The sequence below is a fragment of the Netta rufina genome (assembly GCF_964035555.1).
Source record: "Netta rufina genome assembly, chromosome: Z".
NCBI classification, from domain to species: domain Eukaryota; kingdom Metazoa; phylum Chordata; class Aves; order Anseriformes; family Anatidae; genus Netta; species Netta rufina.
Window position 1 is genome coordinate 40,077,757 of NC_140126.1, and position 27,334 is coordinate 40,105,090.

The following is a 27,334-nucleotide window of genomic DNA, read 5'->3' on the forward strand; positions in this document are numbered from 1 at the left end:
GTTTTGTTTTTTTTTTCACTTTTTTTTTTTTTTTTTCCTTAAAGTGTGTGTGTGTGTGCATGTATATGTATAAAAAATCCTTATGGTCAAACATCAGTCAAAGGCAATATAATTTGTGTTTTGGCTTAGATGGGAAAAGAGGAAATTAAATGCTTCGAAGGATTATTAAACCATTCTAAAAAATGGAACATTTAAATGAGAATAGGAAAAACATGAAGCATAACAGGAAGACAAAAGAGAAAGGCATGCATGTAAAACTAAACCCAACAGATAAGTGTCCTGCTCTCAGACTTTCAGTAAACACTGACTGGAGAACTTGGTCTTGACTCACTGCCGGATAAGATGATTTTAAGAGATATGCAGGGCCCTATAACAAAAAAGACACCTCAGATGAGTTATTTACCACTCTTCCCTAGCCTTTACTTTTCTCTTCCAAGTGTTATCCATAACATATTTCTCATATATGGACACTTTTTCTACTATACAACCCTCTCCTACTATTTTTCGTAATACACACTGTTGCTTCAAAATTCACTGCTGTGTTAGAAGAGAGCTAAAAGCTGTAGCTCTGGGGGAAGAGGTCTATGAGTAGTACTCAGCCCCCTAGAAAGAAGGAGGATCAGTTTGTTTTTCTGAGCTGCTACACAGATATTTTCATTTTGGTAACAATGAGAGGATGTATCTTTCCACAGAGCTCCCTTCCTCCCATGACCTCCTACTCCCCCCCATTCTTTCAGAAAGAAAGTAATTGTGAGGGTAGTCTGGATTACTTTCAAGATCTTCAAAAACATCTGACATTAGTGTCATTAAAAGTGACTCCAAATACTACCCCAGAACATGTGGAGTGACATATTTTAACAAGTGTAGGCAAAGCTGAGGACAGTTTTAGCAAGTAGTAGCTAGTTGATAAAGTCAAGGCTTTGCTTTCTTCTCAAACTTACTGAGTTAACATTGGCCAAAATAGAACCTTGGCCAGCCTGAAAATTCTCAAAAAAAAAAAAAAAAATGGAGATGCCTGTGTTCTAGGGATTGAGCCCTGAGTTTCAGGGTCTTCTTAGCTTTGCAGAGCCTTTTCCAGTTACCTGCCAGCACCCACTTTGAGGATGAGGATATTAGCTCACACTTCTAAATAGGGCAACGAAACTGGTGAGGGGTCTGGAGAATAAGTCTTACAAGGAGCGGCTGAAGGAGCTGGGATTGTTCAGCCTGGAGAAGAGGAGGCTCAGGGGTGACCTTATTGCTCTCCAGAGGTACCTTAAAGGAGGTTGCAGTAAAGTGAGGATTGGTCTATTCTCTCACGTGCCTGGTGATAGGACAAGGGGGAATGGGCTAAAGTTGCGCCAGGCTGGATATGTTTAGGCTGGATATTAGGAAGAACTTCTTTACTGAAAGGGTTGTTAGGCATTGGAATGGGCTGCCCAGGGAAGTGGTTGAGTCACCATCACTGGAGGTGATGTATTCATGGTTCCTAAAACACCTTGTTTTTACGCTTTGTGCAATTTTATTTTCTAAATCTGAAAATAACAGTACAAATCCTATCTAGTAGCTAATACTTCAGTGTACCCATGAATAATCTTGTTCAAAAGTAAATAAAGCTCCACTCCTTCTCCTCAGATAAAAATCTATTCATTTGCAATTAGAAATTTTTTTTGGGGGGAACAAAATGTTCCAGCCAATCGTCCAAACAATTTTTGTTTATTTTCTGCACTCCTTTGCTTGAAAGACAATGAGACTGCAACCAGACAACAAAATCTAGATACTGTCTCCAGTCATGTTAATTATGTTAACTCTTTGAACAGAGATGATTGTTTTGGATCTGTTTCTATAATGAAGAAGAATTTTTTAATGGATTTAATAAGTTACTCTTTTCATCCAGACTCTAGTGCCAAGGTACAGCAAATGTAGGCTTCAGCACTGATTTTTATATGTTTTTCCTATTACAGATCACCCTTTGCCCATTCTTTGACTACCTTGGTTGTAGTTGTGATACCATCACATTTTCTGTATTATGAAGTTAATGATGCCATCAGAAGCTGTGTCAGATGACTAGGACTACAGGGTACATTTTTACTACATGAAGCAGATGCTCTTCTTTATTTAATGTTGATTAAATATCAATCTGTCTTCTGAGCTTTCCCATCTGCAAAACACATAGGCTCAGGAAGTGTGGCTAGGATTTTGATTAAGTACATGTTTTCTTTTCCTCTTCTTTTAAAGGTATGAATGAAACATGAGGAAAATGACACCCAAACTTTTGTGGCATGTGAAGGTTTTGAAATGTCCTTCCTTCCTTCCTTCCTTCCTTCCTTCCTTCCTTCCTTCCTTCCTTCCTTCCTTCCTTCCTTCCTTCCTTCCTTCCTTCCTTCCTTCCTTCCTTCCTTCCTTCCTTCCTTCCTTCCTTCCTTCCTTCCTTCCTTCCTTCCTTCCTTCTTTCCTTCTTTCCTTCTTTCCTTCTTTCCTTCTTTCCTTCTTTCCTTCTTTCCTTCTTTCTTCCATATTAAGTGATTTCTTACATCTGGGACGAGGACAAGTGGAAAGTTGATGAGCCAAATGACCATAGGGATTGCCTGCATGTGTGTTTTAAAGATTGTGGGAAGAACCACAGAATCACAGAATGTTAGGGATTGAAAGGGATCTTGAAAGACCATCTAGTGAGGAAAATCACCTTAGACCTCAGCTCTTGAGGCTTTGGTGAAGATCATATTGCTAAAAGTGTTTTAAGATAATATTGGATGAACAGCCTTGCTTGTGTGTTGGTGTTTTCCATAACTGTCATCTACTATCTGTCTGAAACCAAATACTGTTGCAATGACCACCAGTCCTTAACCAAATATATCTTTTAATAACAGTTGTGTTTTCTTTCTGCTGTTCCCATTTGTTCTTCTCACATCACAACATAAACTCTACTCTAACTTCATTGATTTGGGTCAAATCCATGCAGAGAGGTAGCCAAACAGTATATATCTGTCTTCCTTGGAGAATTCATTAATGGGATGCAAGAAGATCCTGAGGAAAATGGCTTATTTTCCAAGGCCATCATTATTTTATGGTAATTTTTTTTTTATCTTCTTGAAAGGGAAAAAACCAGTCATAAGAGGTTAGTATGATTTCTGCTATGATGTTTGCAATGATCTATCTATTGTCTGCATCTGAAGGTGTTTGGCTGCATCTTTCTTAGTGTGTGCTAGCCTAGCTGGAGGATGAGGACCTGCATGGGAACCCATACTAAGATTTTGTTATGGACCCTGGGAAGGTAAAACATGAAAGCTCCCACCCCAAATGCATTTCTCAAAGACAGTTTACTCAATCCAGTGCAACAAATGTTATGCATGTCTTACACTATAATTTATATAATGTACATAATAGAAATTAAAAACATTTAAAACTTTTAAAAAATTAAATTAAAAAATTAAATTAATAAAAATTAAAAAAAAAAAAAAAACATTAAAAAATTTAAAACTTTTAAAAACAGCTCTCCTAGCAGTTTACTTGATACTGGAGCTATAAAAACAGGTAACTTTGAATTGTTTAGTGAAGAACGCTCAGTACAAAATGTAACACACCCTAAATAATTTAGGGAAAAAAAAATGTCATAAACAGCATTTTGGTACTCATAGTTAATTTCTGTGGGTAAATAATAGTCACCACAATAAAGTTACTGCTAGGATGTTCAGTTAGACCACTTCTAACTTTGGAGAGTCAAGTGAAAGATTCTTTATATGAGCTGTTGCAACAATGCCAATCTTCAATAGCAGGGAAAAAGAAGAGCAAAATAATCTAGTTGTCCTGTTAGAGATGGTTTAAATTCAGAGATTCATGGTTTTATTTGAAGGCTAGGTAAAAATGCCTTGAACACATCAAATCCCAACTCCAGTACATGTGATTCTGGGATCTGCATATGGAAAAGAGTGAAGTTTATGTCTGAATCTTTCTTTTCCTTCCTCCAACAAAAAGTAGAAATATTGGAAGTTTGGGTAAATAAGAGTCATACATAGCACTTAATTCATAAGGAAGCTGTTTGAATTAAAAATATGAAAAATCCCAATTGGAGGATGTTTGGGGGTTTAACTAAGTATAAAACAAATTTGGAAATCCAGCTTGATTTGCCTTCCATTGCTGAAGAACAAAAATTATCCAACTTTTATTTTTTAATATATTTCAGTCATGTCTTATTCTTTACAGCTTTATTTATTTATTTTGCTGTTGTGCGGTGGCATTATAAATGATGAGAAAATACCCACTTTATAAATCTACAATATGTTGTAAGATTTTGAAAATATAATATACAGTTAAAAACAAAAGAACCAAGCATGAAATGAAATCAATGGAGAACCTGTCTACAGTCATGTTTTCCCATATGAAAGCAACAGATAAAAAATGTAATAAATTCATTCATCTACACCCACTTTAAATATCTGAGCTGATCAGCAGTTTCACTGATGTGCGGCCAGACTTTGAAGTCTATCTTAGCTCTCTGGAATTCGACCAGCCACTTTCCAGACCATGTAATGCATTGCAGATCTTTCCACATTATGTATTCCAGATGGCCATATTCTTTGTGCATTTTGTCTTTCTTATTTAGGTTACTGGGCTAATTTGGGAATAAAACTTGCATGCTACAATGTGACAACTGACATATTGTTATGCTATCATGCTGCTTAGATACTGATGACGGACTTTAATGAATGTTTATGAAGTTTGGGTTTGTTGTTTTTTCCCCCTCTTTCAATCATTTTATGCTCCTGTATAATGAGAAACTGAATGTGGCAGATTCTTCATGTGTCACATGTTAATCTACAGTTTTAGAGGTCCAAGTAAGCAGGTCTTTACATGAAACCAAGGGGAGCTGGTAGAACCTTACACCTTACACCTTTGTAGATTGAGAAATTGGTGAATGCAAGTTTCTCCTAGTATTTCTGTAAGAAGAGAATTTGAAGAGCCTTCAAATTAAATTAGCTGAAGCCAACAAACTTACTTTAGGGACCAGATCATCTATCTCATTGTAATCTTCTGCCTGAGGTTGAATTCAGACATTCTCACAGACTTGAGCACAATTTTATCCACTGCCATCCAGAAAATAACAGGTAGGCAGCCAAGTAATATGAGGCTCTCATTCTCCTGAAACACTCTGAGAGCATAATAAACCTTCAGAGGTATGTCTGTGTTATTTGTCCCTGAGACCTCTAGATACATCTTCCCCTTTGGCCTTGCACCATCTGTCCTCCTTCACAGACCTGGAACACAGCCTTAGGTTTCCTAAGACTCCATTATTATCATCTCACTGCCCTTCTTTTGCATCAATTTCTCATCCCTTCCTTGAATCTGATAAGTCACAAGAAGTTGGAACACATTTGGAAAAATGTAACACCAGAAACCGTTATTTTTTTCCCCCCATGTTTTATACAGTAAATGGAAAAAAAAAAAAAAAAAAAAAAAAAAAAAAGGCATGAACAACTGCCAGAAGCCTTAAAGGAACATAGAGATCTGAACCCTGCAAACACTTAGGCAAGAGCATAGGTAAAAATGTCAAATATTGGGAATATTGGGAGCTATTAATGCTCTTAGTAATAAACTTTATGGAATACCATTTAAAATATATTGCCACAAGTTTTGTTCAGTAAACAGATTAAAATCTCATCATTGGAGAAATAGTTTTTGTCTTTTCTAATGCAGTGCCTCAAAGAGCATCTGCCTTTAGGAAACGATATTTCTGTTTGAAGAGCTAGTTAATTGAAACAACTTGCTTTATATTGGTACTTAGGTATTGGCATCAGAAAGATTACTGGATGTCCCCTAGGGAGTTATGAACGTTTGACTATTTCTCCTATGGCTTTCTTGAGATCCTAAAACCCTTCCATACTTTCCAAGCTTATTTTATATTGGTACTCAGGTAATGACATCTGGAAATACAGATGTGGTTGTATTAGTGTTGTGTTTTTTGTTTGTTTGTTTGTTTGTTTGTTTTCTTTTTTTTTCTTCAAACATACATTATTTGCTACAGTGACCTACTGTGCCCACCAAAGCTTATATCAGCTTTGAGTCTGAGACATACACCCTCCAAACTTGCAGTAGGGTGTGTTGTTAATGATATCAAAATCCACACTATCTTCAGTCTTCAGGTGATCTCAGGTCTTTGGTCATATTAACTCTTTACTTTGCAATATATATATTGATATATATATATATATTTTTTTTCTTGAAAACCTCCATTACTTTCCTCTTCCCTACAAACAACTGTGGTCTTTCAAACTTCAAACTGATGAAGACTGGGCCTCCAAATGACTAGCTTCCTGGCACAATGAATGTGGCTTATGTTGCAAAGACAAACGTCATGGAAAACTACCTCTCCAGTATGTTGTATGACACCACAAAGAAATAACAAATCCCTGCTTTCCCTGCCTGAGATTTTGTTCCAGCACCAAAAACGGCACTGACTACTATAGATCATACCAAAGTATAGCCCAATGCTATTTACTGAAACGGGACTAGTGCAGCTGTGGATACATCCACTCCCAGTCTGATTTTCTGTCTGCGTCTGGAGACATTTCCCAACACTAACTCAGACAACTCATGGCTGCTTTCTTGGCCTCTTGTAGGACTCTTGTGTGAGTTGAGGGCTTACTAGTGGTCCTATTTTCAGGAAAAGTCTGGGAAAAGGTATTGGTATCAGGAACTTCCTTTAGGAGTCATGAGTGCTTGACTATTTCTCTTGTGGTTTTCTTGAGTTCCCAGAAATTCTACCATACCCTCCGAGAAGGTGTTTTCCTCAGCACTCTGTGTGTATTTCTGACAGGTACAAAAGTACAAACTGTGTTTGTAGAGGGGTAGCATAGTTACAAAGTGAAACTACAATCAGATTTCACTCCAGTGTATTTTGTGCACATTTCATGGTTGTTTCTTTAACTGTTGTATTTGCTATTGAATTCCTCTGTATTCATTCAGGTTCCTTCTGGAGTTCTTACTTTCACTGTATTCATAAGGAGTACTTCAAACCAGAGCAAATTAGGAACTCTCTGAATGTAGTGTTAAAATAACAAAGTATTCCCCAGTAAATTTCAGGAGGTTAGTAGTTTTTTTGCCATCACCTCTGATCAACAATCTGGTAGTGGAGAAGAGAACCGTGAAGTCGAAGGGTGCTTATTCCATGTTATTTGACAAATCTTAGCTCACAGAATAACACAGTTCAGCCCCAAGAGACCAGCTCTTGTTTTCTGCCTTTGCTCACTGAACAGGAAATGAAGCTACCTTCATATTTGCTGCAGGGGGTAACATGGAATAAAAATATAACTGCGTGCTTTAAAAGAGGGAACTGGATTCTTTACCACAGTAAAATTTGCATGGGTCCCTAAGTGTCCTCCTGCTTCCTCATTTAGGTTAATATTAATTGTCTATTCTAATTTTCAAGAGCTGTGAGTCTATAGCATTGCTCTGGTCTTGGATGTTCTTGCTTGATTTAGTGTTTTAGGGGATGAAAAAATTCTTCAGTAGACACTTCTTACAAGATACTATTATCCTTACTATTGCAGGAAAAAATCTTGGGAAAGAGCTATTTATCATATCTCCTGCAGTTACATGCTGGTCATGCTTTTATTTGAATGTCACCATGCCACTCAGGTTTTTAGGCACATGGTTGTAGTCTGTGTAGAGATCCTTACACTTGGCCCAAGTGTGTTTTTTTTCAGCCTAATACAGCTGCCACTGTGCAAGTCACTGCTCCCAGCTGTTTCAGGGGAGGAGGCAGGAGACAGTGATGGCTAACCTGGACACAACAGATTAATTTTCCTAATGCTAGAGGCAGGGGCTGTCCCTGAGTCGGCCAGTCATAAGTGGGATGGATATGAGGCACTGTTTTTGTGCTGTTTCTTTTCAGCCACTTGGGTCAAGGACTGACTGAAACACCTTTCCTCTCACCACTGATTCCATAGGCAAAGAGCTACTAAACCAGGCATTGAGGATGGCCAAACCTGGCCTCAGGCACATTGCATGAATGACATTTTCTTAGAAATGGCATCAGGCCCTGCATGTGAGCAAAGGGAAACAAAACAGTACAAATTATTGTTGTTACTTTCATTCATTTATACAATTTTTTAGCATTATTATCATCAGAGTAACTAGGTTGTGTGTATATCGAAAGCTCTGATTCACGAGGATCAATTTTTGACAGAGTTACATCTCTCCCATTAAACAGTTGATTGAACCAAACTGGGTTAGATGAGCAAACCTGGGAGCTACTGCACCCGCATTTGGCCTATCGAGCACTGTTTTCAATCCTGGCAATCCAGCAGCCCATCCACAGCCAGGCTGGCTGTTCATGCATGGCCTCTGGGCAGGACAGTAGACAGCAGAGGACAGTATCTGCACAGGCTTACTTACAATGTCATTCCCACTTGGCAACGGAAGAAGGACCCTCAGCTTGCAATGCCCCTGTGGAGGCAGAGAAGTAGATTTCCTCTGTTGGAGGAGAATGCTGAAATGCAATGCAAAGTAAAATTTTCACTAAGGTGCATAAAAGGTTTTTGTTGCAAGCAGCAATATTGCAAATATCCCATACCTGTCTTGTCTCTCCTTCCTTGTAAATAATACATTTCTTTAGGAACTGGATGTGCCTCCAGTGCTGGGACATCAACTGCTGCTGGAGAAAGCTTTTATGTTTAGTGCCCTGAGTTAGTAAAGATTCAATTCTTGTTCACTGTAGACACCACATCTGTGCAATTCCAGTTATTCTGAGAAAGTGTAAATTGTGATGGGAACAACTATTTACTTTAAGATACCTTGATTTCATTGTATCTTACAACATATATCCTTCTGCTACAATTCAGCTACACCTCAGCTGTACTTCTACAGACACCCGATGCTGGGAAATCAAGGCTGCCACAGTACTAAGGATAATTCTTCAGTCCTCAGGATCTGATTCTAATCCCAGCTAAATATCCTTCAAACCTTCTATGTATTGCAGCTACAGTAGGATACATCAACTGGCACATAAATGCTACCTTTACATGGTCAGGATTTGACTCACTGCTTGCCCTAAAATGCATGAATGAGAAATGACCTCAATAAAACTAAGAGCTGTTGCAAATGGGCCCAGTAAAATGGAGAGCTGTTACATCCATTTTTAAACTGTTGCAAGATCTTTACTTTGCAATCAATAAAGTCCTCAGTATGACCCCAAATAAATAAAAGTAGGATGGATGACAGATGCTCATTGCATGCTTTTAATGGCAGAGAACACTTGTTCAGTTGTACTGAAATATCTGGAAGTCTGTTTCTCTGTACTGCTTTCGGACAGATTGGCTCCTCCCTCAGAAAGGCTCAGGCTTTGCCTGTGATCTTGAAACGTGGATTTCACCAAACACTCCTACAAGAAATGGAGTAGCACTGAAGCTCTACCTTCTGTTTTCTTTAACCTTAAGCTCCATGACAAGTAGACCTAGAGGGCATGTGAGGCACCTACTCATCTTACAGATCTTCCTCTTGAGACTCTCTGCCCTGTGTGGAACAGTGACAACTGTACAATAATTCATCATCCTCTGTGTCTCTCTGGAGTAACTGCACAGCCCTGAATTCCACTGAGAGAGCAGGCAAGCTACTTGGATGGTTGAGGACCTGGCAGCCAGGGCTGAGGCATGGGTGACCTCATGGGTATTCACAGCAGATTTATCAACCTGCATCTTCTGCTTCTCTGGCATACAGCTGGTATCTGTTGTGGATGAGTGTTTGATACAATAGTCTCCTGCAAGGAAAACTCTATAACAGGTATGTAAAGAGTTTTCTTACTGTAAGCTTCGTTGCTAGAACATTCCTGTTGCTATAGCTATTTTCATTATTTGTAACAGGCAATAATTCTTGTTGAAGTATATGCCCATGTAAGTACATGGCCATACATGTGTCCTCAGTTAGAACACGGCCCTGCTAACTGAAGCGTTAGAGGTATCATGAGGCAGAGAAGAAGGGCTGTGGCTGAGAAGAGAACTGTCTCTAAAAACTTTGATTTGTTGTTTAAGAGTAGAGGCAATATCATTAGCACAAAGGGAGGAAGGTGTAGTGCTAAACATAAACTGCACCTGTTGTTGTAGAAGGCATAGCACTAAACATCAACCACACCCATTATAGTAGAATATGCCACAATAGCCTGAACTGGTGGGGAAAAAAAATGATGAAAAGAACTGACAAAGGCTTACATACTAGGAATAGGATGAATGTGCTGTTCCAACATGTATGAAGACAAGTGGTCTTGGACCTGGTGTTACATGTACATGTATGTCTGGGAGGCCATAAGGGTACCTACTTAGCAACCTTCAGCATTCATCTTCAATAAGAGTGGCAATTTTCTTCTGCTGTAAGATAGACTAGCACCACCTCCTTCTTCACCAAGCTATACTTCAGGCAGTACATTTTTGGTAGGAACTTTACTGAGTGAAATTGCAACCCGTAAGGGATCCTGTGAAAGAAGATAATTATGAATCAGTTCTCTATAGTCAAAAATATTTCTCATTTATAGGCAACTCCTTGCCAACATGAGAACATCAATCACAACAGCTGTGCATATTAAAAGACCAAACAGAAAAATTTCAACTCCACTCACTTCTTTCCTTCTCACATTACTGTCCTACTAATCAAATTTCAACACAACCTATATGAAAAAATGTACACATCTTAGAAAGGCAGCTTTCATATCTTATTTGTGTATTCTTATATGAGTTCTCAGTCCATGGTAAGGAATGAAATATGAGTTCTCAGTCCATGGTAAGGAATAAAAACTTCCAGGCACTAGGGACATGGGAAACATTAGCAAGCACCTTTTTTTTTTTTTTTTTTTTTTTTTTGGTGAAAAAATGAAGTTATGTGTCTCTTTTCTAAACTCAAAAAAAGAAAAGAAAACAACCCCTTTTTAGTTTTAAACTTTTGAAGTTTTAAAAGTTTTAATGTAAAAAAAGTTTAAAGTATAAACGACCAAGGTTAAGAAATAAGTTGGTAATTAAGTTCAATGTGTTCCTCTACCATGAGATATGTAGAGAAGCAGTGACAACAATGACACTGTATTAGGGGCTTATCTGTGGCAAGACCTAACCCATGTCTCCTGAAGAGCAAATGGCAATCCTCCTCCAGAGACATTGCTTGACAGCAATGTTTGTCATGTCTGCAATCAAGAAAAGGAGTCATTTCATCCTGTGCCCTAGAAAGTTAGCCTCTGATATCGATTTCCTTGCTGCAGCTCAAGTTACAGACAAAGTATTTCAAGGATGCTATTAACTATAGGAACCTGTGGAATCTTTCAGGAATTCAGGGTGTCTATCGAGAATGGGAGGTGATATTTTGGGGGCGCACGTGAGCCTTGGATGTTTTTGAGCCTTTCCTCTTATCCTTCCCCAGCATCACCAAGCGTGGGGTGGGGGTATTTGAGGATGCACCTCTGTCTCATCTTCTTACTGCTCATTTATAGATCTGGTGTCCAGGAATTTATCTAATTCTTTTTGGGGTCCTGCTGTCACTGCCAGCCTCCATAGCCAGAAGTTCATAGTTCCAGAAGTTCACTGTGTGCACTTTAAATGAGTACTTTTTAATCTGATTTAAGGTTGTCTATGGGTTTTATCGAGTGCCCCCTAGCTCTAGTATTGTGAAAGTTAGTGAATGGCAGGTTCGCATTCAAGCTATCCACCACTTTTATGATTTTGCAAACTGGTCATACCATCCCTCAGCCTACTCTCTGCCCCGAAGAGTCCCAACCCTTCTCGACTTTCCTGCTAAGGTTGATGCTCTGCCAACCTAAGCAATTTACTTTCCCTCCTCTGTGTGCTTTCCAGCTACGTTATGCACCTCTTGGGTTTCAGAGACCAGCTCTGCACACAGCACTCCAAGGTTTTATGAGGTGGCAAAAAAATGTCCTCTGCCATCAGGACCCTTCCTGTTGTTGCCCAACGTCTTGTTGGCTTTTCTGGGAAGGCAGCAGGGTTTACTGAGCTAAAGTAGAGGAGATAGCAGAGCCATATCCAAAGACTTCAGTGCTTTGGCTGCAGACAACTGGTCAGCAGAGAGGGTGTTCATAGAGCTGTTAAAATCCTGGCTGATGCATCCAAGGGCAAAAATAATTGCATACGCTGAGTGTTTGCGTAAGATGAGGTAGCAGGAAGGACAGGAACTGGTATCAGCTTTTCTTCTGCATGCTGCTAGCCCAAAAGCAGAAAAGTGTTTCTTTTGTCATTCTCTTCTGAAGAGGGATAGTGGTCTGGACAAAGAGTCACCTCTCAGGATGAGCCATGTTTTCTCTGGATAGCATTTACTAGCTCGTATTGAAAAAATTTAATGTGAAAAATAGAAAAGAAAAATAGATCCTTTTTTTTTTTTTTTTTTTTCTCCATCTGCATTGAGGCAACTCATGGTTTTCAGCCTGACTCTCAGATAAGTAGCCAGCTGGCTCACATGCTCAGAGTGAGTTGTCAGTGTCTGGCAATGTCCTGCTGGATGACCTATTAGTGGTCAGAGATTGGAGTCTTGGTGCCCATGCTGTGCAATCACTCACAACTGGAGGTCCCCACCTCCCCTCAGAAGGCACAGTCACCAGTCCCTACTCCCTCCTGACCATTGTGTTTTGAAAGCAGAGTATCAAAGCAAAACTAAACTAAAACAAACAAACAGAAAAACAACAACAAAAACACCTGAAGTCCCATTTCAACTGGTGCAGTGCACTTTTGATTAGAGTGCATTTTCGGTAAAAGCCATATATTCCATAGAACTGCAAGTCACCTTTAGCAGAACTACCAAAATTCTGATTATGATTAGAATTTCCTTCAAGAATGTCTCTTTTACTTAAGAGTCTTCCTGAATCAGAAGAAATCAGTAAGCTTCACCTACAATTTGCTGTGGAGCTAACTGTGTATGTTAAATTCTGTGGTTATATAAGGCACAACTTATATTCTAACTTGCCATTCACATATTTTTTAAATCTAGTTCTCATCAAAACCCCACCATTACAGGTGCACCTCAGGAAAGAGAGCTAATAATCCAACATGATTAATGTAGTGAGGACCTGACACCTCCAGCCATTCTTTTCAAGTGCTGTTGGCATTAGTTAATATTTTCCACCTTTACTTTAGGTAATTTCCTAGTTTTCAATAGACGAGAAAAACATTTCAATAATGACACCCACAGCTCCAAACCACTACTTAGCACATAATGAACTAATTTAAACCAAATCAATTTGATTCCAATTTTCCACCACGTGAAGCAGATCCTTTTGCCAAGGCCAAAAGCTGGACATAACGAACAGTAGCATGTGAGCACATTCCTTACACTAGGTGTAAATCATGCCTACATAGCACTATATTTCAAACAACATTAAATACGAAGTAAGAAAATAAATGAACTTACAAGCTTAACCACTTTAAGTTTGCAGCAACTTTATTCAAAGTCACTTCACAGTCCTCAAATTTTGCTTTTTGTAAATTTGGAGCCTTTTTTTTTTTTTTTTTTTTTTTTTTTGGTGATGAAAGGAAGGTTCAGTAGCTGTTTATTTTGTTTGTTGTAGTAAAAGTGTGGTTTTGTACTGAAATGCCTGTAATACTTTGGTGAAAATATCAATCTCTACAACACTTAACTGCTGAAATTTATCCTTCAGAATAAACTACGAAGATTATACTGCTTTTTATTTTATTTTATTTTATTTTATTTAATTTTATTTTATTTTATTTTATTTTATTTTATTTTATTTTATTTTATTTTATTTTATTTTATTTATTTTTATTATCATTATTTATTTTTTTTTACCATAATGCATTCTACTTATGCGGAGGCAGTGGTGACTATAGTCCATAAGACAACACGTCTGTAAATGATGTGAATCGTTTGGGCTATGTACACATGAGTGTATTTGCATTTCAAGCTTTTGTATACTTTTTATCACCGCAGAGCATCAAAGACAGGGTTTAGATTTATTAACAAAGCCAAAGTACACAACCGTATCTTTCTAATACTGCCACACGTGGCTAACAATAGGTCTGTAATAACAAGCTCTTCTTTTAAAAGTCAAGGCTCCAGATTTTTAAGTCATGGATTACACAGAGCACTTGCTAACACAATTGGCATGTCTTAACAAAGGCAAAATGCTAGCTTAGGAAAACATGTGATGTTTTCAAGTCATTCCCAGTGGACAAGGGGGATTCTAATTGCTGTGCTTTTGGGAAGGGGATACATACTTGGTCCACTCCCTTCTGCTACTGGGGAACTTAGGGAAAAATCCTAGCAAAACCTTTGCTAAAAGAATAAAATTTTGGTTCATTGGAGAGAATGGACAAAATCAGCCACTGGGCAGGCTGTGTCTAAACGAACACAGCAGAAATCTGTCAGCAGCTCTGGGATATGTTGGAAGTGATTACCTGAAGGAAAGAGCTGGTGGAATTTGCTGTATAATGTTTTCTTATTTCATAGCAATACAATGACAGACTTAGCTACACATCCTTGCTTTTACTGTCTGATGGCTAACATTAAACTCTTATTGAATACAGTCTGTAAAAGAACTCAAAGGTAAAAGCAAAACAAAACAAAACAAACAAACAACAACAGCAAAAAAAAAAAAAAACAGCGACACAAACCAAAGGTCTGAGATGGTAGAAGCTGAGTGCTCCCATTACATCTGAAGGTTGTTTAGACAATGGAGACCATTTCAGAACCTTCCAAGAAAAAATATGACCGTATTTGAATATATTTTGATCTGCAATGACCCTGTGTGGATACAGTTTAAACTCTGACAATGTGATGGACAGAAGTACAGAAATCACACATGCAGCAGGTAGCAATCCAAAATACATCAGTGAACCTGACCTCCACATATCTACTAAGAGGATTAAAATATGCTGCTGTTCTGCTTCAATATTTCAGGCCTTATGCTTAAATATGCTGTCACCCAGAACACATAGTGTCTGGTTAACCAAGGGCAGGTGTGCCAGCAGCCTCATCTTACTATGTTACACCTGATCCAGTCAGTTTTACTTCACATCCAGTACACACACGGAACAGGTGCAGCTTTCAGGGCAATGTTAAGGTTGGAGTGATAGTGTTAATGCAACCTGTATATTTGTTCTGTCACCTACTGCTGTTTGGGCAGATGACAAAGGCCACTTTCACATAAACAGCTTCTGGTGCACAATAGGAGCAGTACTGGAGAGCCAACACTCATACCAGATGTGTTTCAGGTGTTTTATTTTGGACTAGCTCTGATCTGCTTTGTTGTTGTTGTTGTTGTTGCTGGTGGTGGTTGTTGTTGTTGTTTTGTTTTGTTTTGTTTTTAAGGTGCCTTCTGGTTTAGTTTAACCATAAAGAAATGCAGTTTGTATGCCCTGAGACTAGCCAGTGGTCTGAAACTCCACTTGCTAAGCAGGAATGCTCCCTTCAAAGCATTTTGTTATGTAAACAGAAACACAAAGTTTACCTGGTGGAACTAGAGCAGCAGTTCCTATTGTGGTCCAGCAGTTGTTGCTGTTGCAGTCATTGATGCTGCTGCAACAGAGAACTTGCAGGAATAATGAGAGCAGATCAGCTTAGTGGCATATCATTTTATAAGACCGACAGTCTCTTCACTGTACTGGTTTTGTGACAGTGACAGGTATTGACAAACGCAGAAGTCCTCAATATATGCTTAGTATGTACTGAATATGTTGAATAAAAAAAATAATGTTTTCTAACATGAACTTTATACACTTTGATCTGAACTCTTCCTCTAAACTTCTAGATACCTGTATGTCAGATGTAGGTATAGATAATATTGTATCAGGCAATTCAAGGGCTGGGCACACTTATTATTTCTAGAGAGGTGTCAGGGGTGGTGTTGCCCCTTGGGGTGTCCCCTGTGATTTCACCAGAGCTATCATCACTTGTGCTAGACTCGAACTGGTTCCAGAGACTGAAAACTCTACTGTGCATTTTACCACTGCAGGAAAAAGTGAAGTAGTGATAGGAGAAGGGCATGCAGCATGGCCAGCTAAGACTGCAAGTGCCAGAGCCTGATACATGGATTGCTGTTTCTGTGAATGCTTCCTTTCCCTCCTCTCAGGTGACTCAGCTGTGGTTTAGGTATAATTCCAGACAGGTTAGCTAAGTATGTATTACGTGTTCCCTGGCAAACCTAGGGAACTTGGTCAAAAACAGTGTTTTTGTCTCCTTTTTTTCCTTTTTTTTTTTTTTTTCCTCTCTTTATTTTTACTTTTTAAATTTATTTTATTTATTTTTCCAGCATTCCAAATGAAACAATGAAGACAATTATTTCTTTGGTTTGGAAGATGATACTGAATTTGTCTCTAATTACAAGAACTACCTGGAGGTTTCCCCACAGTGTTTTTTTCCTTCCTTCAGGAAGGTCTTTCAGCAGAGCACCATTGTTATAATTCTCCTTTCCCCTAGGAATCTGCCTTCCACTCCTTGCTCTGGCAAAGGTCCCACTGGCTCTAAGAAGCACTCATGCTGAGTCAGTGTTAAAGCACATTGTTGTTGGTAAAGGGGAGTATACTGGATCTAATAGACACTTTGCTGGAAAAAAAAAAAAAAAAAAGAAAGTTTCATCTTGTCATGAAAAGAGAGACTGTTTGTATGTCAAATATTTCATATGATGCTCTTTAAATGAGCCGAACATGGTATTTTAATATTTTGCATTGGAATATATATATATATTATTTCTAAAACGTAATAAAACATAGAAGGAAAAGAAAGATAGGTCTAGGGGGGACAAAATATGAGGAGTGGCTGATGTCACTTGTTTTTTTCAGGTTAAAGAAGAGGAAACTGAGACCTGACTTCATTACTAAAACTTCCTCACAATGGGGAGTGAGGGAGAGGTACTGATCTGATGGGGTTACCCAGGTTCCATTTTAGTGCCAGTTCTCTTCAATGTTTTTATAAATGATCTGGATGCAGGACTCAAATGCACAGTAAGTTTGCAGATAGTACTAACTTAGGAGGAGCACTTGACTCCCTCAAGGGTAGAGTGGCCTTGTAGAGAGATCTTGGCAAATCAGAAGGCTGGGCAATCAGCAGTTGTATGAAGTTTAACAAGAGCAAGCGCTGGATTCTACACCAGGGACAAGGCAATCCTAAATGTATGTACAGGCTGGGGCATGAGAGGCTGGATAAAAGCCCTGCAGAAAGGGATCTGGGGGATTTTGGTTGACAGCAAGCTGAATATGAGCCAGCAGTGTGCCCTGGAGATCAAAATGTCCAACTATATCCTGACGTGCATCAGGCTTGGCATTGCTAGCTGGTTGAGGGAAGGGATTGCCCCGCTCTTCTCTGTGCTGGTGCAGCCTCACACCTTGAGTACTGTGTGCAGTTCTGGGTGTCATAATGTACAAAGGACATAAAACTATTAGAGAGTGTCCAAAGGAGGGCTACAAAGTTGGTGAAGGGTCTGGAGGGGAAGACGTATGAGGAGCAGCTGAGGCCCCTTGGTTTGACCAGCCCCGAGCAGAGCAGGCTGAGCGGAGGCCTCATGGCGGCCTGCGGCTCTCTCACGAGGGGAGCGGAGGGGCAGGCGCTGAGCTCTGCTCTCTGGGGACAGCGACAGGACCCGAGGGGACGGCATGGAGCTGGGACAGGGGAGGGTCAGGCTGGGGGTTAGGGAAAGGGTCTGCACCCAGAGGGGGGTTGGGCACTGGGACAGGCTGCCCAGGGCAGTGGTCATGGCCTCAATGCTGCTGGAGTTCAAGAAGCGTTTGGAAAATGGTCTCAGACACAGGGTCTGATTTTTGGGTAGTCTTCTGTGGAGTCAGGAACTGGACTCCAAGATCCTTGTGGATTCCTTCCAACGCAGGATATTGTATGATTTTATGACTCATGTTATTTCATATTTCACTGAGCTGATTTTTGTTGTTTATTAGGTCAATAAAAATCTCTGAAAAGTATCTTAGAACATTATTTCTAATAAGGAAACTCCTGTTCCCCTTTACCTTTATTCTCTGTTGACTGATCGACATCAGTGCAGTCTGTTCTAAAATCTCCAAGTATGAACAACCTTATCCTGAAATGCATGTTTCCCAAATATCTCAGCTGATATATCTGTGACTGTCAGCAGGTGACAGGCCACAAGAGTTTTTATGTGCTTTCACCAAATTGTCCAATAAAGAAATTATGCTTTGAAACAGATCTTGTGTGATCTCAGTAATTTGTCCCAGAGATTTAAATTATTACTGCTTCACTGTTTCATACCTTTCAGAAAAGACAATCCATTCCTTGGAAACCTGTTATCAGAAGATATCTTATGCCGTTATATCTATTCTAATGCTGATGTTTCTCATACCAGATAATCCAAAATCACTTTTTCTTGTCAATTACTTCCCAGGAAAAGTCCATTGAAATAGTCTGTTGTCGATGCCTGTTCTGATGCTCTATCACACTTCAGAACAGGAAGACTCTTACATAAAAACAAGAAATTCATTTAACTGGTCCTCAGGAAAGCAATCAGGAAAGATTATAACTGCTGAATTACCTCTAGTTGTGTATCGGTTCTTCAAGATGGGAGCACAATCACCTCTTTGGTTTGCTGACAGTTCTTTAAAACAGTATATCCAGGCTTAAAGGGGACATTTGCATGGGAACACCCTCCTGTGTCTGCCACTGAGGGGTAGGTACTTCCACTCTCTCATCTTCGGTATGCTTTTGCAAGCAACAGAAACCAAGAGTGTATTGGTGCACTCGCAGATGACACCACGGTGAGGGACAGAAGCACTGCCACCCTGGGGGTCCCCAACCCTCCCAGAAAGGGACAATCAGAGAGGCAGAAGGGGGAAGCATGCAGTCCTGGGTAGGGTGGAAACACAAAGGTACTTGCTTCAAAGCTGAAGACCAGCAAAGGTGACCCTCCTCATGGGACTGAGAGACTAGTCAACATGTAAACATGCAGCAAAGGCATCTGACACCTGGCTCCTTTCACAGTACTATGCTTTGTCATTTAGGGCACTTTAACTTTTCATAATGGGACCTTCAGCCTGTTATCCTTTCCCTTTCTTTGACCTTTCCTAGCCATTTTTCTGGGAAAGTTTTGATGTATCTGGAAGTGTTAAATGTCAGAATTTTTGTCCTATTGCTTTCATAAATGCCATCACAATATAGCTCTGCTTTCACTGGACTGTGTATTAAAAGATGTTTTTTTTTTTTTTTTTTTTTTTTTTTGTTTTTTTTTTTTCAGGAAAACTCCAGCATGCGCTAGTGCATTTTTTACCATAACAGTATAGCACTGCTTTCACTGGACCATGTATTAACAAAGTTTTGTTTTTCAACTAAACTCCAGCATGCACTAGTGTTGGAAATTTTTTATCTCCCTAGTTTGATAGTTTGCTAGAGGACAAAAAAAAAAAAAAAAAAAAAAATAAAAGACTGTTTCAATAGTGTTTACCAATAATTTCATTTAAAAAAAAAAAAAAAAAAAAGTATTACACTAATTTAGGACCCAAGGGAATGGAGTCAAGCTGCAACAGGGGAGGTTCAGGTTGCATATGAGGAAGAGGTTCTTCACTGAGAGAGTGGTGGTACACTGGAACAGGCTTCCCAGGGCAATCATGGCACCAAGCCTGTCAGAGTTTAAGAAGTGTTTGGACTATGCTCTTATTTATATGGTCTGAATTTTTGGGTAGACCTGTGTGGAGCCAGGAGTTGGACTCAATGATCCTCTTGTGTCACCCCCCAACTGGGGATATTCTGTTATTCTATGTTTCTGTGATTTTTCTTTCTGGAACTTAGAGATAAAGAACCACCAGAAAAGAAAAAAATGTTGACTGAAAATTTGGGTTTAACATTCCAAAAAAATTGAACAGTTATGAAGGTCTATTTTATAGATTACTATGAGTATTTAAGTGCACCAAAAAAAAGTGACAAAGACAGCAGATCCGGAGGATAAGAGGTTGGAGATACCAGAGGTCAGACACGGGTAAATAACGTACCAGCTAATCGTGTTGGAAGACCAACATGAAATTCCAAGAATATAAATCTGGCATTGAAAGATTTCCCATGAAATAACATAACAACCTATTTTCTGACTATATATAACTGTACCAGTGTAGTCCATGAAAAAAGCTGTATGCCAGGTTTAGAATTACATAGATCACAACCATCTCACTTCACTCAGTTTTAAACCAGAAAAAACAAAAAACAAACAAACAAACAAACAACAACAACAACAACAAAAAACAAAACCACCAACAACAAAACAAACAAACAAACAAACAACAACAACAAAAAAAAACAAAACATCTACATCCATTTTGAAATGTAATACCTAAAACAGAGACAAGCTTTTTGCTGATGCATTTTATTAATAATTCTGGGCCCCTGCTTATTTGGGAACTTTCAAGACCTCCAAGTTCCAGCTGGGTTGCTTCATATTGACTAGAAATATGTCAGACTGTATAGTCTGTGATTGGATACAAACCTTTTGCATGCATGTTTTCATTTGAACCCAGATAACGATCACCCTTTCACAAAAACAAAATGGATGTGATTAGATACTATTTATTTCTAATTACCTCTTCTTAGTATTCACTGGAAGCAATTCAAGTGTCACACTGGCTTTTGTAGCTACTTTTGCAATCCTCTGCCTTGTCAGTGGGTAGCTTTTAAAGTGCACTTTTGAATGTGCAGAATTTAAAGCAAGGCAGATAGCAGCGCAACTTCAAAAAATGCTTGTACTTTCCAGGACAGAGGATGCACGGTTACAATTTGCCTGTGATACTGAGGTCAGAAATATGTTTTCGCTTTCAGTAAAGCCACACATATAAATGTCAAGTACACACTGATTCTTCTCTGAGGTCAGATCAGACCAACTCTCTCTCTGTTTTCACTTGACAGCATTGGTCAGTTGCTTCCTAATGAACTCCTGTATCCAGCATAGGCATGTGACGCTTGCAGAATGTGGTTTGGCATTTTCAGATTGCAAGCTGACATGCACACATCCTCTGAAAGGCCAAATACTGCTCATGACACACAGAGGAGGTTTGCCTTGTGGCTTTGGCTCCATGCTTCTAACTTCATTTCTATGCTAAGAAGCTGCTACTGTTCTGTAAACGGCCTAGGATCACTCTACCTTCTTGGGGCTTGAACTATGGCTCTCGCTGCCTCAGGAAAATCATGGTGATCAGTGATTATGTTTGTCATCATCCCCTGTTGCAGTTAGCACAGTAAGTATAAACAAGAGAAAAGTGTGGAAGATGGAATTCTTTTTTCTTTATTTGCTGGTGTTTCTCCAGGGAGCCATCATCAGAGATGGATAGGGTTGAGGTACTCCACTGAGAGTACCCAAACCCTTTCTTGGGGAAGGAGAAGAGAGGGTAGTGGAAAGCCTGGCTCTGACCATCATCTGGAGATCATGCAGGTGTCCTCTGCAGTGTTTGCAGTTGTACTTGCTGAGCTGGCAAGCTAGCCTTAAGCAAGGAAATTGCTGGTGGCTAGGGCTGAATGAGACAGCTTGTTAGCTTTGCTGAGCCTTGCAGCAGCACCTGCAACTCCTGGCTTGCCAGCAAAGCAGGCTTTGGCACAGCAAATGCTGGAAAAGAAGTGCTGTAGATACAGCATTTTCATAGGGTAGAGCCAGCTGAGTTGCCTCTAGAGACTTTGGTGTGTGGGAGGAAGAAATGGAGGAAGAAGCTAGACCTGTGCTGAAGGCATCTTTCCACAATTTGTAACCCAATGCTAAGCATAGGAGACATGAACTGATGGAATGTACAATGCACGAGTTAAAACACAAGCTTAAAACACAACTTAATCCTGAGAAGAGCTTCCTGTGATGCTTTAGGACACACACACATGTTCTTAAGAGCTCTACCTTCTCTTAATGCTATAATGCTATATATTTGTAGTGGGTTTACGTGGCAAGGTTTTGGTAGCAGGGAGCCATAGGGGTGGTTTCTGTGAGAAAGATCTAGAAGCTGCCCCATGTTTGGGAAGGGCCCCATTGTTTTCCAGATCCGAGCCAATAAGCGATGTTGTTTTGCGCCTCTGTGAGAGCATATTTAAGACAGGGAAAAAACGCTGCGCCACTGTCGTGGTTTAACCCGACCGGCAGCTAAACACCACGCAGCCGTTCGCTCACCCTCCCCCCTCCCTCTCTGGGACGGGGGAGAGAAATGGAAAGTGAAGCCCGTGAGTTGAGATAAAGACAGTTTAATAAGACAGGAAAAAAAAAAAAAAAAAATAACAAAAATAATAATAACAATAATAATAATGATGATACAATGGGGATAATACGAAAGTAATAATAGTATGTACAAACAAGTGATGCACAATGCAATTGCTCACCACCCGCTGACCGATGCCCAGCCTAACCCCGAGCAGTCCGGCCCCCCCCCCCCGGCTAGCCACCCCTATATATTGTTTAGCATGACGTCAGATGGTATGGAATACCCCTTTGGCTAGTTTGGGTCACCTGTCCTGGGTCTGTCCCCTCCCAGCTCTTACTGCACCCCCCAGCCTGCCCGTTGGCAGGACAGAGCAAAGGCTGAGATGTCCTTGGCTTAGTATAAGCACTGCCCTGCAACAATTAAAGCATCGGGGTGTTATCAGCACTCTTCTCATTCTAAGCCAAAACACAGCATTCCACCAGCTACTAGGAAGAAAATTAATTCTGTGCTAACTGAAACCAGGACAGCCACACAGCAGCCGAGAGAGTCAAGGGAGTGAGAGAACAGCCTTGCACCAAGGTCAGTGTAGAAGGAGGGGGAGAGGTGCTCCAGGCGCCGGAGCAGAAGTCCCCTGCAGCCTGTGGTGAGGACCATGGTGAAGCAGGATGTCCCCCTGCAGCCCATGGAGTACCACGGTGGAGCAGGGTTCCACGCTGCAGCCCGTGGAGGAGACCACGGTGGAGCAGGTGGCCCTGCACCGACGGAGGCTGCCGCCTGTGGAAGACCCCTGCCGGAGCAGATTCTGGGCCGGACCTGTAGCCCGTGGAGAGGAGCCCACGCAGGAGCAGGTGACCTGGCAGGAGCTGCTGCCCGTAGGGGAGCCAGGTTGGAGCATGTTCTAGATACGGGCTTTGATGAGGGTGTTTGGAAACAAACATTATCTTCTTAGCTTTACATTGGCTCTGCATTACCTCCTGACAAATACAGTGCTTAAACATGAAGGAAAGAAGTGTTGATTACAAGTTAGTCAGAGACATGACTATACTTTGCTATTTTCAGAGAGGTTACTAGATATAAGGCCTTAGCTGTTGGAAGCGTTTTCTTGGAAGACCTGAGTCCTTTGGACACTCACTGCATTCAGTGCTTCAAAGGATTAGGTCCAGCTACACAACTCTGAAAAATCTCTCCTTGATGTGTGGCAGCTATATTTGAAGTTTGCAGCATCATTTTTTGTTATTATTAGTCCAGCATGATGCACAGCCACTTCAAGCATATTCATATGTCTTAAATGGAGATGAAAACAAATTCTCTTGGGTTCAACAGAAGTTTCCAACTGTTTCTCTTTTATATATGTGATTTTTGAAGGCAGGCCTTTCAAATATATCTCTGGGCTGTGTCCACAAACACATGACGAAGGCAGCTTTTGCTGTGTACTACCCGTAGTTGTGAGTGCATATACTAGAGAGATGGACAGATCAAGTCAGGAGCTGGTATTAGCTTTCAGCAAAGATGAGAAGTTCTATGAGTCCTTTAATAGCAGGCATTTGTCACACTATACATCAAATGATCTTCCAAGTGTCAGCTGTAACATAACACTTCTCAGCTAAGGCAATAAATTGGTCTAAATTTAGCAGGAAAAAGACACCTGGCTCTGTAGTGGGCTGAATAAGTGAGAAACAAATGACTATGAGAAAAAAAATATAGGGTGTCAGGAACACTTTTGCTCTTTGTTTCCTTTTTGGACTGATTTTTCTCCTTTTCTCATCAGGTGCAGCTGTGGAAGCTGATCGTGCAGGGCTGTGGTAATTGCCGTGGATTTCTGAGCCGTTCTCCAGCAGGGCCAGCCAGTCCTGAAGGCTGAGTAGAGGCCGGGATTTGCCCGTCTGCCTGGAATGTGACCGAGGCTGAAAGCTGACACCAGCTCGGTGGAAAAAGGCTTGTGAGCAAAGGCTGTCTCCAAGACAACAGAGTATTTTCCCTGTGATGCATTTACACAGTGGGGTTAAAGTTCTGTGAAAGCAACAGCTGCTGTAAAAACATTGTATTAAATATGCTTAGAACTGTAAAACGTGTGCTCCTCGTGTTGCACTGTGCTCAAGAGATATGCGGAGACCTGTGGTATGTCTGAAGGAGAATTTCTGCTCTTTCAAAGGCTGTTTTAAAAACGCCATACTACACTTCCAACTTTTTCTTGCTGAGAGAGTTTCTTTTTAGGACCGCTTTTCTCTAAAGTTGACTTTCAAGTTAAAACTGGATGACTGAAACATGACTGGGTCTATGAATTACTTTTGCCTCTTTCAACCACGCGACTGGCTGGAAAACTTTGTTAAATGCATTCTCTTATATTTGGGCTTAAGCAGCTGCAAATGGAGCCTGCTATTCATATATACTACCATATATACTACCATATATACTACCACTACCATTCATATATATACACACATATATATTCACATATACATATATGTGTCCAGCTCTCACATGCAGTTCAGGCTCACCAACACACACGTATTCCATTCCCAGAGAGCAAATGTCGTGCACTGAAATCCTATTATAGACATTGTAAACTGGTGGGAAGAAACTTTCTAAGTAGATAAAATATGACCAGGTTCAAAAACCAGAGACCAACACAGGCCAAGAACAGATTCAGAGCTGTTCTCTCCCTCTTGTTTTGTGATTTTTAATAGCTTTTACAACCATTATACATCTATCAAGTCAAAAAGAAAAGAGCTAGGAGCCATAGGAGACTAATCTTACATGGCCCTCTCCAAATGGGAGCACAAGGACACAACAGCATAGCTACAGACATACACAGTGAACATCTTCAGGCACTGATATGATGGCTGTATATTTGGTCCTTCCTACGCAAACTTTGTAAAAGGTGTAAAAGCTTATAGCAAAGTGTGTCTGCATGTCTTGATTAAGCTTCTGCTGCATCTTCCTTGATTGAGGTTTTGTTTTGCTGGGGAAAAAATAAAAATAAAATACTGGGATGGACAACTTCATATATCCTTGTTAAAAAGGTTGCTTGACTTATTAAGAGGTAGACTGCAAAAGGGAAGTTTCTCTCTTTAAATCCCTGCTTTAAATCCCTTTTACATTTCCCATTTAAAAGCCAGAAAGCTATATTTAGGAGACTAATATTCTATAGCCTGGGTTTATTTTCTGTTTCTGTTTCACTGCATTGAGTCCTCCACCCTGGATTCTGTCTTTTCACTAGACATTTTTGTCTTCTTTTTCTGACAGAAATGTTTTTTTTTCCTCTCTTCCCAGAGGTGCTCAAAATAAATAATATGTGAACTTTTACTGAATTTTCAAGTCTGCTGGGTCTGAGCCCATTTAGACAACATGAACCTGCCCATTCCTAGCAATAACACTAATAGGAAATTACTCTTCCACCCAAATCAAGTCCCAACATCTGGAGATAGCTTGTCCTAATGGACTTGGCAGTGGTGCCAAAAAAGCTTCTCCATCCTTCACCCAGCAGCTGCCGTCATCACAACAGTCCAGCTCCCACTGGGATGGCTAAACATTTCTGCAAAGTTATTTGAATGTGTTTCAGGAATCCCAGGAAAGAGTGCTTGAGAGGAGGGTGTTGTTTGCACATGTGAACTAGCAAATATGCCATAGAGGGGAGCAGGAGAATATTGCAAATCCTATTCTTCCCCACCCCTTAAAACATATTAAATCAATTAAAATAATCAGTGTAAGGATTAATTTTTACCATATGAATGTATATGTGGGAAAAACTTGATGATTTAAAATATGTTGTGTTTTGGAAAAGATCATTCAAACACATGCCTGAACACATACATATGAGAGAGACAAATCTTAATACCTGGGCTTGATTTACTTCCATGCCCTTGAAGGTCCAAACTTCACATATATTCTACATCTGTTGAAACCTGGCAGAACAGGAGTTGTGGGCTCTTTACTGTTGCCAGAGTCCACGTGTATTGGATTATGCAGTTGTCCCACCTCATGTTAGAGAATAGATCTTCAAGTGTAGCTAAAATGTAGACTGTCTGAAAAGACAAGATCCATTCATCTTAAATGCAAAGAGCATGCTTAAGCATGCTACTTCAGCAGTTTAGAGAATCTCAGCCTAAATAGTTTTAATACCTCAAAAGTGAAAATGTTGTCTCACTTGACCCACTTTCAAACCTAATGATTTCATCTGAAGCTTTGGATGTTCAACACTCCTCAGCTCTGGTCTCAATAGGGAAAGAAAATCCATCCATTCAAGAAAATCCTCTCAGTTTGGGGAGCCAAAGCTCATCAGGATAGTGTTCAAAATGTTGCTTCAAGGACTTGAGTCCTTAAGAACAGGATGGGCTGAATGTCTGTTCAATACCAGCTGGGGCCTGCAAGTGTCATTTTTTGAAGCAGTATAAATTAAGCATGTTGTCTACTTCAACATGCATCCATCATCCATTTCAAATTTTGAAGACACTTTCCCATCCACCACTCCTTGATACCTCTGTCCTCATGAAATGCACACCAATCAGAAAACTGTCTTCCAGTTTAGTAACTAGAAGGCAGCAGATTACCCCTGTTAGTAGAGGGCTGAAAAAGTGAAAATCATTTTATTTAGTTGAAGTGTTTCCAATCAACTTTTTTTTTTTTTCCCCAACTTTGTTTTTTAATATTTTCTCACAACCCAAAAGGTTAAGGGCCAGATCTTTAAACACAGCCTGTAACTGGCAGTGTCTCAATTTGAAAGATGGAAGAGGAAGTGATTTTGTCTCAAGGGGGAGGCAAAGAATGGAAGGCACTTAAAGTTAAGGGCATTTTGAAATAGTGTGCCTAGATCTCAAACTTATGGGCTGAATTGTTAGTACTATCATCACAAAATTGTTCTTCGGTTGGAGGGTGTGTTTTTGTTTGCTTTAACTCTGCTCCCTGCAGAAGTCAAAGGAAGATTCACTACCGACTGCCAACAGCCAACAATTATGGTGTTTTAAAATGTCACTTTATGGTTCAAGAGGGTAAAAGATCTGTCTTTGTGTGTTGGTGGTGGTGGTTTGTTTGTTTTTGTTTCAAATATATATATATATATAAAGAGACAATATATGTATTCAATCAAACAAACATTTTTAAACAAGTGTATATATAAAACTTAAATAGCTGATTCCCAAGAAAACCAAAGCCTTAATTCCATGATGAACCCATTATTCTGCCCTCTACCAGTACACAATCCTTGGTTTTATATCAGAAAAAGGACATTGTATTTTTCTTAAGCC

At 39.9% G+C, this 27,334-nt stretch overlaps 1 long non-coding RNA gene across 3 annotated transcripts; it reads left to right on the forward strand.

Annotated features, from left to right (window-relative positions):
• Positions 1 to 9,359: 9,359 nt before the first annotated feature.
• LOC311221450 lies at positions 9,360 to 25,096 on the forward strand. Of its 3 annotated transcripts, XR_014619314.1 has the most exons (5): positions 9,360 to 9,756; positions 19,169 to 19,906; positions 20,824 to 21,152; positions 22,614 to 22,939; positions 23,860 to 25,096. It is a non-coding gene; the product is annotated as an uncharacterized lncRNA (long non-coding RNA). The 3 variants fall into 3 exon arrangements; XR_014619312.1 differs by having other exon boundaries at positions 19,169 to 21,152; positions 22,614 to 22,976; XR_014619313.1 differs by having other exon boundaries at positions 19,169 to 21,152.
• Positions 25,097 to 27,334: the final 2,238 nt, after the last annotated feature.